This window comes from Pinus tabuliformis, chromosome 5_2 (assembly GCF_031772625.1).
Source record: "Pinus tabuliformis cultivar Carrire ecotype Pingquan chromosome 5_2, CPIR1, whole genome shotgun sequence".
Taxonomy (NCBI): domain Eukaryota; kingdom Viridiplantae; phylum Streptophyta; class Pinopsida; order Pinales; family Pinaceae; genus Pinus; species Pinus tabuliformis.
In genome coordinates this window covers 280,379,645-280,395,522 of record NC_142306.1, presented here as the reverse complement: position 1 = coordinate 280,395,522, position 15,878 = coordinate 280,379,645, and positions in this window count along the sequence as shown.

Sequence of the window (15,878 nt, the reverse complement as noted above, 5' to 3'; positions counted from 1 at the left end):
AATTTTTTTCAAGTGTCATTTTTGTCCTTGATCTCAAGCATACGCATCATGAACTCCATTTTAATCACATCTATGTAATGGATTCCTCTAGAGCTCACTTATACATTTTATCATCAATCTCTAGCTTCCCTAGGAGATCAAGGAGCCTTCGAAACATTGTCATTGCTTTTTGGGGTGAGTTTTTCTTTTATCGCCTTTTGCTTCTTTTTCTGTCACTTTTTTTTGTTTAGTTTGTGAAAGTGTTGTTTCACTCATTTTGTTAAATGAACATTGGAATTACTTGTTTTAGCTTGTAAAAGTGTTTTTTCAAGTTATACATTGCCTTCCCCAAGCGTTGTATGAGTTTTCTTGTTTTTACACCAACAATCACCATGCGGAAACTCCCTTCACATGCCTCTTGTTCCTTCAGTTTGATACATTGCTACACTTGTTTTACATCCATACACCTACACTTAGTCATATTTTCACTCATCCTTACATCATCCTTCAGATATTCTTGTTTGCACACTCCCCATTAACAGATTTGGTCTCCCTTTGCTCGGATCTCACACTTCACTGCATGCAGTGTGTAGTCTAGGAGCTCAAGGCCTCTACCTTGGCTTCTGGAATTCCATAGAGCCTATCCTAGGATAGATCCAATTGTGTATTGCATAGTTCTAGGATCCAATCTCCCAGTTTGGTCATTGAGACTATGTAATGCGCAATCTCTCCCAGGCCCTAACATAGACTAAACTGCACATTGCGCAGTTCCAATATCAAGCTTCCACACTGACTACTAGGACTATGCAGTGCATAGCTCCCACGGTAATTCAGTCAACATTGTGCAATTCCTATCATATAATTCCTAGTTGGTGCTTGATCATGTTGTGAAGCTAGATTTGTAAGAGCTAATGTTTGCTTGCCATGAGTGTCCTTTCTATCCCACAGGTACCACATGCATGAAGCACTTCTCTCCAATATTCATTGTACCATGGAACTAAAGAGAGATGCTTCAAGAGAGACCCCTGAAAGCAGTACTAGGGAAGAATTTGAGTAGGTGCCAATTTACTTGCCAATATATGTAGATTCCCAACTGTTTATAGAAAAGGAATCAACACTAACATGGCATCAAGACCAACAAAAGTGGCAGAAGGTAGAAATCTAGTACAAGATCAGGGATAGAGGAAATTGCTGACATAATAAAGGGAGAACAAAGCTGCAGAGCAAAATCGCATTCAAACTTCATGCAAGAAACTTTGATAGCAGAAGAAAAAGGAAGAAGAGGACACTGACAATAGAGTAGAGGAAGAGAGAAGAGAAGATATTGCAGGTAGAAGAACTGAGATCACATCAAGCATAAAAAGAACCAAAGGAAGAACATAAGCCGAGAAGGAAATAATAGGAAAAGAAGCAGAAACCAAAAGGAGAACAAAGGCAAGGCACAATGATATTACAAACAACGCCAATACAGGTTGATGAGTTGGAAAAGCCAGCAGTTGAGGAAGAGACTAAATAGATGCAAGTTCCCTCACCAAAGATAATCACAAGAACCAAGTATAGTTGTAGGTCGATAGCTACATGGAGAAGATAAGGTGAGAGGCCACCAAGGATGACTTGGAAATGAGTGCACCAAACATGCAGAAGAATATTGGTGGTCCTATCACGGTCTACACCATGCTGCACATGCTTCAGGAAGAGATGGACACATGTTCCAAGACTATATACCTAGAAGCTATGGAGGCAAGAGTCTGTTATCAGGAAGACACCATCAAGCAGTTTGGCGGCATCATAACATAGTACCAATCTTGGCATTAGTATGTGACCAAGAATCATCAAGTGGATGTTGCCGAGTTGGTCTTGCTATAAACTTTGGAGTCATAAGTATGTGCCTTGTTAGGCTATCTCTAGCCTATTTTGTCTCACATGGGTACATGTGGAAAATGCATATTATTCATAAATATGTTGTAAGTGAAATTCCAAGTGTCATTAGTGGAATGTGAACAATTACTATGTAATGTAAATATTTATTTGTAAACAACTTAAAGAGTCATGAGGGTAGTCAAAGAGTCAAAGGGGAATGTCAAGAGTCACCCCACCCTTTGTTATAAATATAACCTCATAACTCATAGAATGGACTTTTGGGAGCCAAGATTTTGGCTAGGCATTGCTTAGAGAAGGCTTGGAGAGTATTGTGATGAGCATTGTCTTCTCCATAGTGTAAAGCAAGTACACTTCTTTGGAGGAGCAGGCAGTTTTGACTGTAATGTTCCACTATTAGGGCTAGTAGTTGTCAATGGTGTATGTATGGATGGAACTTTCACTTAATAATATAACTGAGCCAACACGTTTTCATGAATATGTTGTTATTGGAGTTGGACTATTCTGGTTGCTTTAGCAATGTATGTTGTTTAACTTACACATTTGTGTATGCATTGTTTTATATGTGATTGTATGAATCTTTTTGAAGGTGTGTTGTTGGATTAACCTATCACGTCTGATTGTGGACTATTCTGATTCTAGCTTGTGATGTCATTCTGCTCTTGTGTTCCTTTCAGTCTGCGTATTATTACAAGCTTCTAAGGGGCACACTTCCTTTTCCTCTATGTATGTTAGAACCTCCATGCATCTCACTTGACTCTCTACAAGGTCACACACTTTCTTACGACAAAGGCTATTATATTTACCTCTGTGTGCTACCATGGTCAAGGCACTACATTACCACCTAGTGTTGGGAATCCTACTCCAAACAGTTTGAGGTCTAGTTGGGAATTATTACTGGGGAGATCCCCTTGACATATTGGCAGGTCCAGCATCATCAACACATATCTAATATAACATCACCCACCCTTGAATATAACTCATCATGAGTCTTTGAATCAATCTTTGGAACAACCACCACCTAATTCTTCTCATTGACCAAGGGATAATCCTAAGAGCTTGAACACTTCACATCTTCAACAAACTTTACGTATCTACTTATAATTGTTTTCCATTATTTTAGAATATAGATTATATAAGCCTTCGCAGATTAATTGTACCCAACAAAAATACCCTTGACACTTCAGGATTCCAACTTTATCCTCTTCTCCTCTAGGACATGAATATAAAATAGACAAAGAAATATATGAAGATGTGATAAATTTTGGCTCCAAACTAGTCAATTCCTTTTATGTCATGTCCTTCAAGATCCTGTAAGGACACTTGTTCAAAATGTACATATTTGTATTACAAGTATCTACCCAAAAACACATGGGAAAATCCATGTCATGTATTAGAGACATAGTAGTCTCAAAATGAGACCTATTCTTTCACTCAACAACCCCATTTTACTATGAATTGTAAGGTAGTATCAACTCACTCTTGAACCTTGCTTATTTGCACAAATAATTCAACATCATGAAGGTATGTTCTCTTAAATTATTTAAGAAAATTACATTGATCTTCCTTCATGTTTTATTTTCAACCAAGGCCTTCATCCTTGGTCTTCAAAAAATAAATCCAATCCTTAAGAGAGAAATTGTTAGTATAAGTGAAATAATACCAACTACTAGTCAAGGCTTTAGAAAAAAACATAGGTCCACACACATTTGAATGAGTCATATCAAAGCTCCCTTTTGTTTTATTATCACTACTAGGAAAAGTATCCTTGATGTGCACATCCTTTACAAACATATTTTTTCTCTATCTTTAATCCAGACAATTCCTACGCCAATATTTTTTAATCTACGAAGCACTCCATAAATAAAATGAACAATATGATTGTGCCATAACTCACACAACTTCGTACAACCATGCACCAAAGCATTGTGCCTCACTAGATCTACATATAACCTACACACTCCCCCAACCTAAATCCCTTTTGCCACGACATGGGTTCACCTACTAAAGATGTAACAACCCAATTTTCATCTTTGGTTTAAATTATAACTAATTATGCTAATATTGTTTATTTTTGCATGAATATTTAATCATTAAGCCATGTTGAACTTGGTAAATCAAATATCATGTATATGCAACTTATTTTAATTAATGAAATCAATGAAATGAAGCATGAGAACCTACACTAACTATGATACCATGATTGGGGAATGGTAAGGAGGTTTTGGGGATTCACCTTGTAGACAATTCTAGATCACCTTTTCTAAATCCATGTTGTTGATGTTTGAATTTGAAAACATTTCCCTCATCTTCCCTCATGCCCAAACTTATTAAATGAGAAATCTTTGTTGGTTAAAATGTCTCATTCCCCAAAACTAGTGAAGTATGGGAAGGTGATTGAGAATTATCTCAATAGAAAATGTATAGAGTGGGAAAGAGAAACCACCTTGAAATTTGCAAATGATCCAAGTTGCATGGGGAATGAAGAAAATCATGAAAATTCAGGTAGATAAAGAATAGAAGTGCATGAGCGGGAAGAGGAGTGTGTGTATACATGTAGAGAGAGCCAATAGTGAGATAACCATTGCTTGAGGTATTAAATGAGTAAAAACTGATTTTTGTACCTTGAATTGGTGTGGGAAAGCTCTATAACTTGTGGATTGTGAGGTTCATGATTTGGTGCATAATTGGGTACATATGGGTAGCATAGGGAAGGGAATAGATAAGGGACTATGAATCAACAAAGGGATTCCCTTATGTGTCATGCAGGATAATAAAGGAGCACCTTTAAGTCACGGAGGCCCCATTTTTAGTGGAGAAAGGAATCCATGTTCAACTCATGACTATGAGAGAGTTTTTATTTTGACCATCATATTTCTGAGTGTTGATGATTTTTCTCTAGAAATACCACAACCTAGGTAGGGGGAGACAAACTATAGCAATATTAAGTGCAATTGATCCTATGGTTGGGTGGATAAGTGCTCACCCTCAGTCAATTTGATGACAAATGCAACTTCATAAAAGAGGTCTTGCCTAGTTCATAGATCACATGTACTTTGGTTTACTTATTAAATTTAAATTTAATTGTGATATGTGAATGACTATGATAAATCACATGGGTGAAATAATTGTGTATGTATAATTGTAGTGGAATGTTGAATGTTTCTCTATGAATGAAAACCGTTAATTATGTTTATACCATTCATGAATTAAATAATTACAAGCATAATCATATTTTATATTTTGATTTCTAATGACCTGGAATGGCATGAATGACACTCGTATTCTAATTGGAGGAATAATGAACATTCACTAGTGTAATGAACTAGTTGAGATCTAAGTTGAGAGACTAGTTGACTTCTAATTTAATGACTAGAATAACCTAATTTTTGTCACTTTACATTGTATGTGTGTGTGTGTGTGTGTGTGTGTGTGTGTGAGAGAGAGAGAGAGAGAGAGAGAGAGAGAGAGAGAGAGAGAGAGAGAGAGAGAGAGAGAGAGAGAGAGAGAGAGAGACAGAGAGAGAGAGAGAGAGAGAGAGAGAGAGAGAGAGAGAGAGAGAGAGTTTCATTGTTACAAATAAGGTTACCATACCCTTGTGCACCCTATATTATATACTAAATGAACATGTTAAGTGGTATTGTTAGTGAGTTATAGCATGAATGCTATAAATCTATAACAGAACTAATTCAAGTAGGTAAAGGAGATGAATACAAGGGGAAGGGTTCCAAGGTCTTTAAACCATGGTTAAATTAACCAATCGTCAAAAAAATTTTATAATTACATACAAATATATTCACTTATGGATGTACTTTTACTCCTATAAGCTTAAGATTTATGTCTAAATTATTGAACAAACCCATCTACTCCTTTTCAGTGCGTGATCATAGTTTGGACTAAGGTGGTAGTTCTTGGTTTGACTAGAATCAATAGCTTATAGATTTAATGGCCTATTTTCTTACTTAACCCAATGTCTTCGAATATATGGGAAAGTCGTTTTGATTGCTTAATGATTTTCCTTGCACCATTGTTTTTTCCCTATATATGGTACATAAAGAAAGTATCAAATCAACAATCTACTATTATTCTTTGGATTGAATTACCTATATAATTAGACTAGTTGAATCTAATAGAGTCATTAGGAGGTAATTTTAGTACCATGATTGTTACCTTTAGAGTATTTCTATGACAAATGAATTTTCCTCCCTATAGTTCCTCTTTAGTGATCAAATTGTGAAAGACTACGGAATAGTTCTTGGAAATAATTATGTGAGTAAATGGCAAGGGAAGTCGTCTTATTATGATGACTTGTGTGAGAGTTATTTGTTTATTTTCTAAGATTTGTTTTTGAATTCATACATGTACCTATGAGGTTTCTTCTGAAGTATTTGCTAGTTTATATGACCATGATGGCGATGCATATACCTATGAGGTTGCTTGAGAAGTATTTGCTAGTTTATATGACCATGATTGCGATGCATATACCTATGAGGTTACTTGAGAAGTATTTTCTAGTTTATATGACCATGATGGCGATGCATGTGTGTGTGTGTGTGTGTGTATAGATATAGATATAGATATAGATAGATAACACAAGTGTATGGATACAAAATTAGATGATCATGTTGTTTCCCTCAAGGAAGGATTAAATTATTTCATGATGAGAGAGACATATAAATCCTTGAATTTGGAGGGTTAACTAACATCAAAATTAATTTGTTAACGTATTATAATGGATTAGATAAGTTTCTTGAGATCTTGATATCTTTGGCATACTCAACTAGTGATGCAAGGATGTTGTTATATGCATGAATCCCAAATCTTATGAATGCATAGCCATCCATCTCAAGAAACAAATGGTAGAATCTTAGCCTCCCTATCTTGAACCTGCGAAAGTTAGAGTTTGAAGACCCTTTAGACCCTATCCTAATCCCTTCAGTAAGTCATTGAAGGCTTCTAGGGGTGCTCTAGCCTTAATAATGCCTTAGACAAAATTTGGAAAAGTTTGGAGTTGCTTTTGTTAAGCCTAAAGGAAATTTGAGAATTTTCTTTGTTTATTTTTCATATAATACATTTTGTATTGCACAAAACAATTGTTCATGTGATATGACTAGAGGCCACAAGCACCCAAGGACACGTGGCATATTTTGATATTATAATTTCACCCTAGAAAATATTTCTTTGGTGGACATGTGACATATTTTGATATTGTAATTTCATCCGGGAAAAACATTTCTTTGGTGGACACGTGGCACATTATCATATTGTCATTAAAGATTGAGGACAAGTGGTATATTTTTGCATCATGAAAAAAGTTCAAGGAGGACACACAACACATGGTCACAACTTAAGGAAAGTGCTTGGGAGACATGTGACATGATATTGCAACTTGGGATAGTTTCATGGAGTCCACATGGTATATTTTGGTCAATTGTTGCGCCATCAAAAACTTCATGTAGTGTGATGCATCACACTCAATGAAGTTTGGTATGAGAGACAAGGAATTTAGCTAGTGTTGAGAGTGGTTTGAAACCTAAAAATGATGCAATATAGTCCAAGGGTCACATGTTTAAAAGTATCTGCGCAATAAATCATTGCAAAATTGAAGTTGTTCTTGAAGTGATATATGTTGTGCAACATAAACTTTTGGTTATTATTACATATCACATTATAAGTTTTATTTGATATGATATGTTAAATAAGCATAAATTTTGGGGACACACAAAAGGGGTGACAATGTGATAAACAACTTTCATACTACCAGCAGATTAGATATATGATATACATATCACCAAGGATAAAGGGGTTGGTTCCATAACATTTCAAAAAAATAAGATATGGAATTGATAAATATGGACAATGAACTGTTACTCCTTTTTGAACCATAGATAAGGCTAAAGTGAGCAAGGCTTGGATGTGTTGAGATTTCATTGCTAATGAAAGTCATCATTTTATAATTGATTTTAAAGGACCAAACCCTAGGCCATCTACTGATTTTTTCTTTGATGGTATGTCAAATATTGGATATAATGCTTCATATTATTCTATTGATTCATTGAAACAAAATCATGCACCTTTTTTTTAGAAAGAGCCTTATCATGTGTCACCTTTTATTTATTCAACCACATAATATTTTTCATCAATATCTAGGTCATATCGACACCCTAATCATTATAATTTTAGGAACTCGTCATATCATCCAAATTCCTTGTGGAATTGTAACAACTCTTCTTCTATCCCTTTAGAGAATAGTGGTAGAAGGAAACCTCGAATCAATGTCAACTACTAAGGTTTCTTGTGGTAGGTTTTATGATTGGTCATGATGATATTTTTGTAGTTTTTTAGGACACCATATTGATGTGTGATGTCTATTTTATAATCGTGCAAGCCCCCTTTCTACCTTTGATTGATAAACTATAGCAACAAAATCCCTTGGGATTTGTTTTTATGGATGCAACATTTGTTGGTCCGTTTAGATTTTTTATAGGAATCCCATTTTGTTGCATGAGGTATTTGATGAGAAGTCATTTTTGGATTTTAGGAATTAGGTTTTTCATTCCTTTGTCATTTGGAACTTTTGATGAAAAATTCATATTATTACATGTGATATTAAGCACTTGAAAACATTATTTCACTAACACAAGAGTACGATGATGAGATTATTTACCATATTCTATATTTATGGGGCAATGTTTCTTTGATAGCATGAATTGTTGTTACTTTAACAACGTGGAGGGATTGAGAGTCCTCATAAGGCCACTTTTCATGAGGAACCATCTCGTCTTAGCAGGTTGTTGGAAATGAAAATTATTGCTACCTACATGTCAATAAAAAATTAGAGGACCTCAATTCTTATCTCTCAAAAGAGATGTCACTACTACATAGCATGAATTCAAAAATAATTCATTGGAGGGAAAACCAACTCTTTCTAACAATAAGCATATATCAAACACATCATTATGTATCAACTACAAAATCTCATCTATTAACACTCTAATGCAATTTTATCATTTATAAAACATACTTGAAATCCACTTTGTGATAATTATTGTAGTCATTTTTCCCTATCTTCTTCAATATTAATATTAAAACACTTAATAATTTCAGCCTTAACTGATGTCAAATTAGCAAAGTGTACTAGTGCTAACAATAGCTAAACCATGGAGAAACAAATATATACAAATCAAATATGTGATAGAATGTATCCCCTGAGTATTCATTGTGAACAAGAACAGGTTTAATGCAATACAAATACCCATTTCTGTTAAAAATAATAATAATAATTAAAAATGGTAATTTTGGATTTAGTTACCTTTATGAAATTATTTTTCTTTTCTTTTTTTCTTCTTCTTATTTCGTAATTTAACACTTCAATTTTTCTAACTATTAGCAAGTGTATGGATGCAGTTGTATGGATAGGACAACACAATTATATGGAAATAAAAATATGAAAAAATGGTAAATGACAATGGATTGTACAGGATGAAGTACAAACGATGGATTCGTTTGGTGAACCATTGCTTTGTGGCAGTTGTATAGGAAGAACTGTACAGTGAATCAATGAAAAGATCAAATTTGGATTGTACAACAATTTTATACACAATTTGAAATAGGTGCCTATTGTGGTATTCAACAACCCCCCACTTAGTAATAATAGTAGTTAACGTTACATTAACTAAATGGGGACCCTTTAAAAATTTTATTCGAAAAACAAAAATTAGCATTTAGTCATTTCTTTTATTTTTTCAATAAAGAAAAATAACAATCAAGACCTTTTTGGGAACTACTAAAAACTCACGTTCTCATATATAGCACGTCTAAAAAACCCACTAAAGGAACTTTCTAAAAACCTCCAAAATCAAGCAAAGCATTTAAAATAAGGGCTCCATGGTCTAAATTATCATAAAATCTGACAAAAACAGAAGTCCTTAAACTTTTTATGCTTTTGTCTCGCATCACATAACACGACCCATAAAGAGTTCTCTCTTAAATATGATATAGCAAGGTTTGCAAGTTGCAAAATTGCGATGGCACTTTGGCTTTTATCGCATCGCATTTCGGGTATTCAAGCAAACACTTTACACTTACGAAAAGTCGATATTGCGATATGTGTTAAAATTGGCAACCAAGGAAAAATTTCATGTGGGTCATCTTATTCATGGTTGATAATATTTTTATTAGATTCCTCTCGTCGAGAGGTGTAGGATTGATATAAAGATCATCTTATTCCGATAAGTATTCATGGAGATATGAATTTATTTTATTTGATTATGGAATTATTATCAAGCCGACCTACAACTCATGTAGGCTCAGAAGCCCAACAGTCGCATCTATTAAAACTCCAACATTGTGTATAAATATAAGAAGACTTTTCCTCATTTACACTCACTCTTCTCATCACATCTCTCTCTCTACTGCACAGAAATGAGTCTCTTCTCCACTACGCAGAAATGGGTCTCTCTCTCACACATGTGAAGCCGGAAGCTGTTGAGCCTGAAGCTGCAACTGCAGATCCAAAGATTGACCTACGTGGCCTAGAATATCTCCTCATCTGAATTGTGTTGTAGGTTCATTTGAATCTCCTCTAAAAGCCGCAACTTTTGGTGGTGGAATGAAGTCAATCCAATGAATGGTTTGCAAGATATCGACTGCCCTAGTTTGAATCCGGAAACTGCTGAAACTGAAGCTGCAACTGCAGAAGTAAAGATTGACCTGTGTGGCCTAGAAGATCTCCTCATCTAAACTGCATTGTAGGTTCATCTGAACCTCCTCTGGAAGCCACAAATTTTGGTGGTGGAATGAAGTCAATCCGACGGCCAGTTTATGAGATATCATCTGCCCTAGTTCGATAATGAAGCCACTAATGCTGATGCTACTGATCTAGGATTTGCTGCTGCTGATATGAATCAGATTTATTGTACTATTTCTCTCTGCTAAATTATTGAAGATAAAAGAATATTTGATCAAAGAGTTTCCCCACACATTGTGGGGTTTGTCCCTGGCTAGCCACCACATCTTGTGTCCCTTGTCCTGGCTTGTTTTCTATCGATCGTTTAATGTTCTATCTGCACTTTACTTTATGTACATGTGATTGCTAATCTGTGGAATATAATAAGAAAAAAGAAGTAAACTATTATAAGCGTAGAACATACCATAACTTAACATTGTATCAGAGCTGAGGTGAAGACAAAGCCCGAGCAAGAGCAAGAGCAATCACCGAAGAGAAGATTGGCAAGGCTATCCTAAAAGAAGTATGGGGTCCTCAACACTCTTTCCTACCGAAGACAAGCTCCGTAAGAAAGATGACTATCACGCATGGAAGATGTCTATCGATCTAACCCTAGAAGATCCAGGAGTGCTAGACCATGTAAGAGGCAGTATTGTTGAGCCTCCATCAAATGCATCCGCTGCTGCATGGAACAAATGGAAAATCGAAGAAGTCAAAATAGAAGATCATCCGGGACTCTATCGACAAGCACTTGGTGTCCTACATCTCTGAACTGGACTCCTCCAAGGAAATCTACGATAGATTGGGAAATGGCACTCACGACTCTTGGAGGATTACCATCCGAATGATATGTGTTCAAGACTACTCTTCTGAACTATAATGTAATTCCTGGTTTCGAGGAATTAATGGCTAGATACATTCAAGAAGAAACAAGGGAAGAAGAGCAAGAAATGCCCTTGCCTAAAGGTCCTCCTGCTGCTTTTTCTTCTCATGCTAAGAAAAGATATAATTATGGGTCTAAATCAAAAGAAAGGTTGGACCTAAGGGTGGAAGAAAAGGACGATGTTACATTTGCGATAAACCAGGTCACTATGCAAGGGAGTGCTTTGATAGAAAAGACTCACACCGGACGATGATCAAAATCCCTCTGATGGCAATCAAAGGAATCACAAATTCAATAGAAAAGGTAAGAGGAGAGCTGGGAATCAAGGAAGAGGACAACCATTCAAGAAGGCTAGAAATTCTAGCATGTATTAAATGCACCTGACCTCAAAAAGAACTTGGTGTCCATCTCGATAATGGAAGACAAAGGCTACAAGGTAACCTTCAGCGATGGCAAGGTACGTATATGGAAAAATAATGTTAAAGATGCCTTTAATCTTGGGTTTCATGTTGATTCATTATATCAGGTCGATGGAAGTCCGCTAGGTGTCATGTCTTGTGACACAACTCTTCAATCCGAACTTTGGCATCAGAGGTTTGCCCACCTTCATTATAAAGCTCTACCCAGTGCAAGACAAATGGTGACAGGGATGCTCAAATTTCGAGTAAAGAAAGAAGGTGTATGTACAAGATGTGCCAAAGTAAAGCTCAAAAGGGGACCATTCCCCTCAAGCCAAAGCAAGACCTATGATATATTACAGTTGGTTCACTCAGGAATATTTGAGGCTAGCATTAAAAGGGAGACTACTACACCACATACTCCTGAGCAGAATGGTGTGGCGGGAAGGAAGAACCACATGATTGTGGAAGTTGTCTGGGCCATGCTATATGATCAAATACTTCCAAAGTTTCTATGGGATGAAACTACAAACACTACCATATATGTACAAAATCGATGCCCTCATCAAGCATTGGGTTCCTAGACTCCTGAAGAAAATTCCACTGGTAAGAAACCTGATGTTTCTCATTTTAGAATTTTTGGAAGCCCTATATATTTTCATGTGCCGAAAGAGAAAAGAAATAAATTGGGTGCATCTGGAAAGAATGGAATTTTCGTGGGCTATGGTGAAAATGCTAAAGGCTATAGAATCTATGTAGCTGGTCAAAGGGAAGTTGTAATTAGTCATGATGTCACCTTTGATGAAGATATGGCTGTCAGTAAGGTGAACAATCTTCTGGCTTTGAGGAGATCTCAAGAAGCTGACACCAGGGAACTGAAAGAAAAGGATGATGAATCAATGCCTGATGTAGAAGAACCCATGGATCTGATTGATCTTCCTCCACATGAGCCTTCCTCTTTTAGGAAGAGGCCTTCATGGCTTAGGGGGCTACTTGATGATGCTGAAGGACATGCTGCACCCCGAGGAACCTTTCGTGAAAGTAAGAAACCTAATAGGTATCAGGGATAATGAGCACAATCATACAAATAAGCCTTCATCATTCTCAGACGCCGTCAAGCTTCAAGTATGGAAGGATGCTATGACCAAAGAATATGAGTCTATTATGGAGAATGATGTTTGGGAAGTAGTTCCCAGACCCCAAGACAAGACAATTGTCACTTCTAAATGGCTTTACAAGATAAAGCATGTAGCAGATGGAAGTACGGAAAAGTATAAGGCTCGTTTTGTTGCTCATGGTTTCTCCCAGAAGGAAGGTATAGACTATGATGTGATATTTGCACCTGTTGCCAGATATACAACCATCCGCTCGATCATAGCCCTTGCCGCTTCACAAGGATGGAACCTACATCAAATGGATGTCATGATTGCATTCTTACACGGCTCAATCAAAGAAGAGGTCTATGTGGAGCAACCTGAAGGATTTGAAATTTATAATCGAAAATATCATGTATGCAGGTTGAAGAAGGCTCTATATGGGCTGAAGCAAGCACCTTGAGCATGGTATGAGAGGATCGACAGCTACTTGATGAAGCTGGGATTCACTAGGAGTGAAGCCGATCCTAAACTTTACTTTAAGGTTGAAGATGACAAGCCTCTCATACTAGTGATGTATGTGGATGACCTTTTTCTAACAGGTGCAGACCCTCTCATTCACAAATGTAAGAGGGAGTTGGATTCTAAATTTGAAATGAAGGACTAAGGACTTGAAGTATGGTAGAAGACAAGGGAAATTTTCCTATCTCAAGGAAAATACGTGGTAAAGATATTGGAAAGATTTGGTATGATGGACTGCAAGCCTGTGACTACCTCGAGGATCTTAACTTTTAGAAGTTATATGGTAGTGATGTCGGACTAGATTTGGGAAATGCCTCTGAGTTTTAAAAACTCATTCGCGTTGATGTTCTTGGTGAACCTCCGTTCGAACATATGTTTTGCAGTTAGCACTATGAGCTCATATTTGGTTGAGCCTCATTGCATTGATGTCAAGAATGTTTGAAGATATCTTCATGGCACAATTACTAATGGATTGAGATACACTACCGGAATTATGAAACTGCGTGATTATTTGAAGGCTGATTAGGCAGGTAGTGTGGAGGATCACTGGAGCACTTTTTAGTGTTGTTTCTCTTTGGATTCTGCTTCGATATAATGTATGAGCAGGAAGCAAAAGTCAGTGGACATAAGCACTACCGATACCAAATACATATCTACGAGTATGATCTCGTATGAAGCTGCCTAGTTTGGGAAGCTCTTCAGTGAGCTGTTTGAACACATACCATTGTGATTCTTTGTAACAACCAAGAGGTAGGATTTGATTATTGAGGAATCCCATATTCATCAATTGCTTCAGCAGATAGACATCATCTGGGATATGGTAAGTCGATGAGCAAGGAGGCTCCATCACATTAAGATGATGTACATGTCGATACACCTTGTCAAAGCCCCGAGGAAAGATATAATCTGTGATTTTCCCAAACGACTTGGAGTCGTCAAGAAACCCTTGTACAAGGATCCTGCATGTTTCATACATTAAGCTCTAGGAGCTCTGAGGGCTTGCGGGTCATACTGGAGCAACATACAACCACAGGGTGACTCACCCTCCCTTGGTGGTGCGCACTGGAACAAGATGACTCGCTCTCTTGTGGGACAAGATAATTCGCTATCTTTTGGAATAGGATGATTCGCTCTCCTGTGTAGCAGGATTGATGTGTTATCCATGTCGATTGTAGCAGGGTTGATGTGTTGTCCTGTGAGGCCTGGATTGATGTGTTCTCCATGGTGGCCTAGATTGATGTGTTCTCCTGTGAGGACAAGATTGATTAGTTCTCCTATCGAGGCATCCTACCCATGCAGTCTGGGACTCATGGGAAGTACCTCTCATCTTATCAATGAGCAGGGAAATGAAGTTAGGAACTATAGTAGTACCGATGGACGCATTGTTTTATCTACCATACTACCTACACTAGGATGACCTCCATTGATCTGGGATCAATGATACTGGTCTGGGAGCAATGGTAGGAGTTGTATCATACTATGACGCTAACTTCGGGTCGGTTGAGACTGGTCTGGGACTAGTGGTACATACTCCAAGACTGACTTCGTGTCAGTGCAGTACTGGTCTGGGACCAATGAGAGTGGTACATACTATGACGATGACTTCGGGTCAGTTGAGACTGGTTTGGGACCAATGGTACACTCTCTGAGACTGTGATATTGGTATGGGACCAGTGGTAGGAGTTGTACGATACTATGACGCTGACTTCGGGTCGGTTGAGATTGGTCTGGGACCAGTGGTACATACTCTGAGACTGACTTCGTGTCAGTGTAGTACTAGTATGGGACCAGAGAGAGTGGTACATACTATGACTCTGACTTTGGGTTGGTTGAGACTGGTCTAGGATCAGTGGTACACTCTCTGAGACTGAGATACTGGTCTGGGACCAATGGTAGGAGTGGTACTTACTATGAAGCTGACTTCGGGTTGGCTGAGACTGGTCTGGGACCAATGGTATGCACTCTGAGATTGACTTTGAGTCAGTGGAGGATGATACTGGTCTAGGACCAGTGGAGTTGTACTCACTATGACGCTGACTTCGGATTGGTTGAGACTGGTCTGGGACTAGTGGTACATACTCTGAGACTGACTTTGAGTCAATACGATACATCCTCGATCATTTCTTCTTCTTCATAATTCAGACAAAAGCATAGCAGAACAGAACAATGCAAGAGCAGAGCAGAATAGAGCAAAACAGTACCGATCAGTATAGGGCAGAACAAGACAAAGAAAAACAGGCAGAATAGAGCAGAGCAGGGCAAGCATCAGGCTGTATAGGGCAATTCATTTGATGGATGAATAGTAATGACCAATAGATAGATTGCAGATGAAGTTCTCCCTAGTTGAGAGGGAGTGTTAAAATTGGAAACCAGGGCAAAACTTCATGTGGGTCATC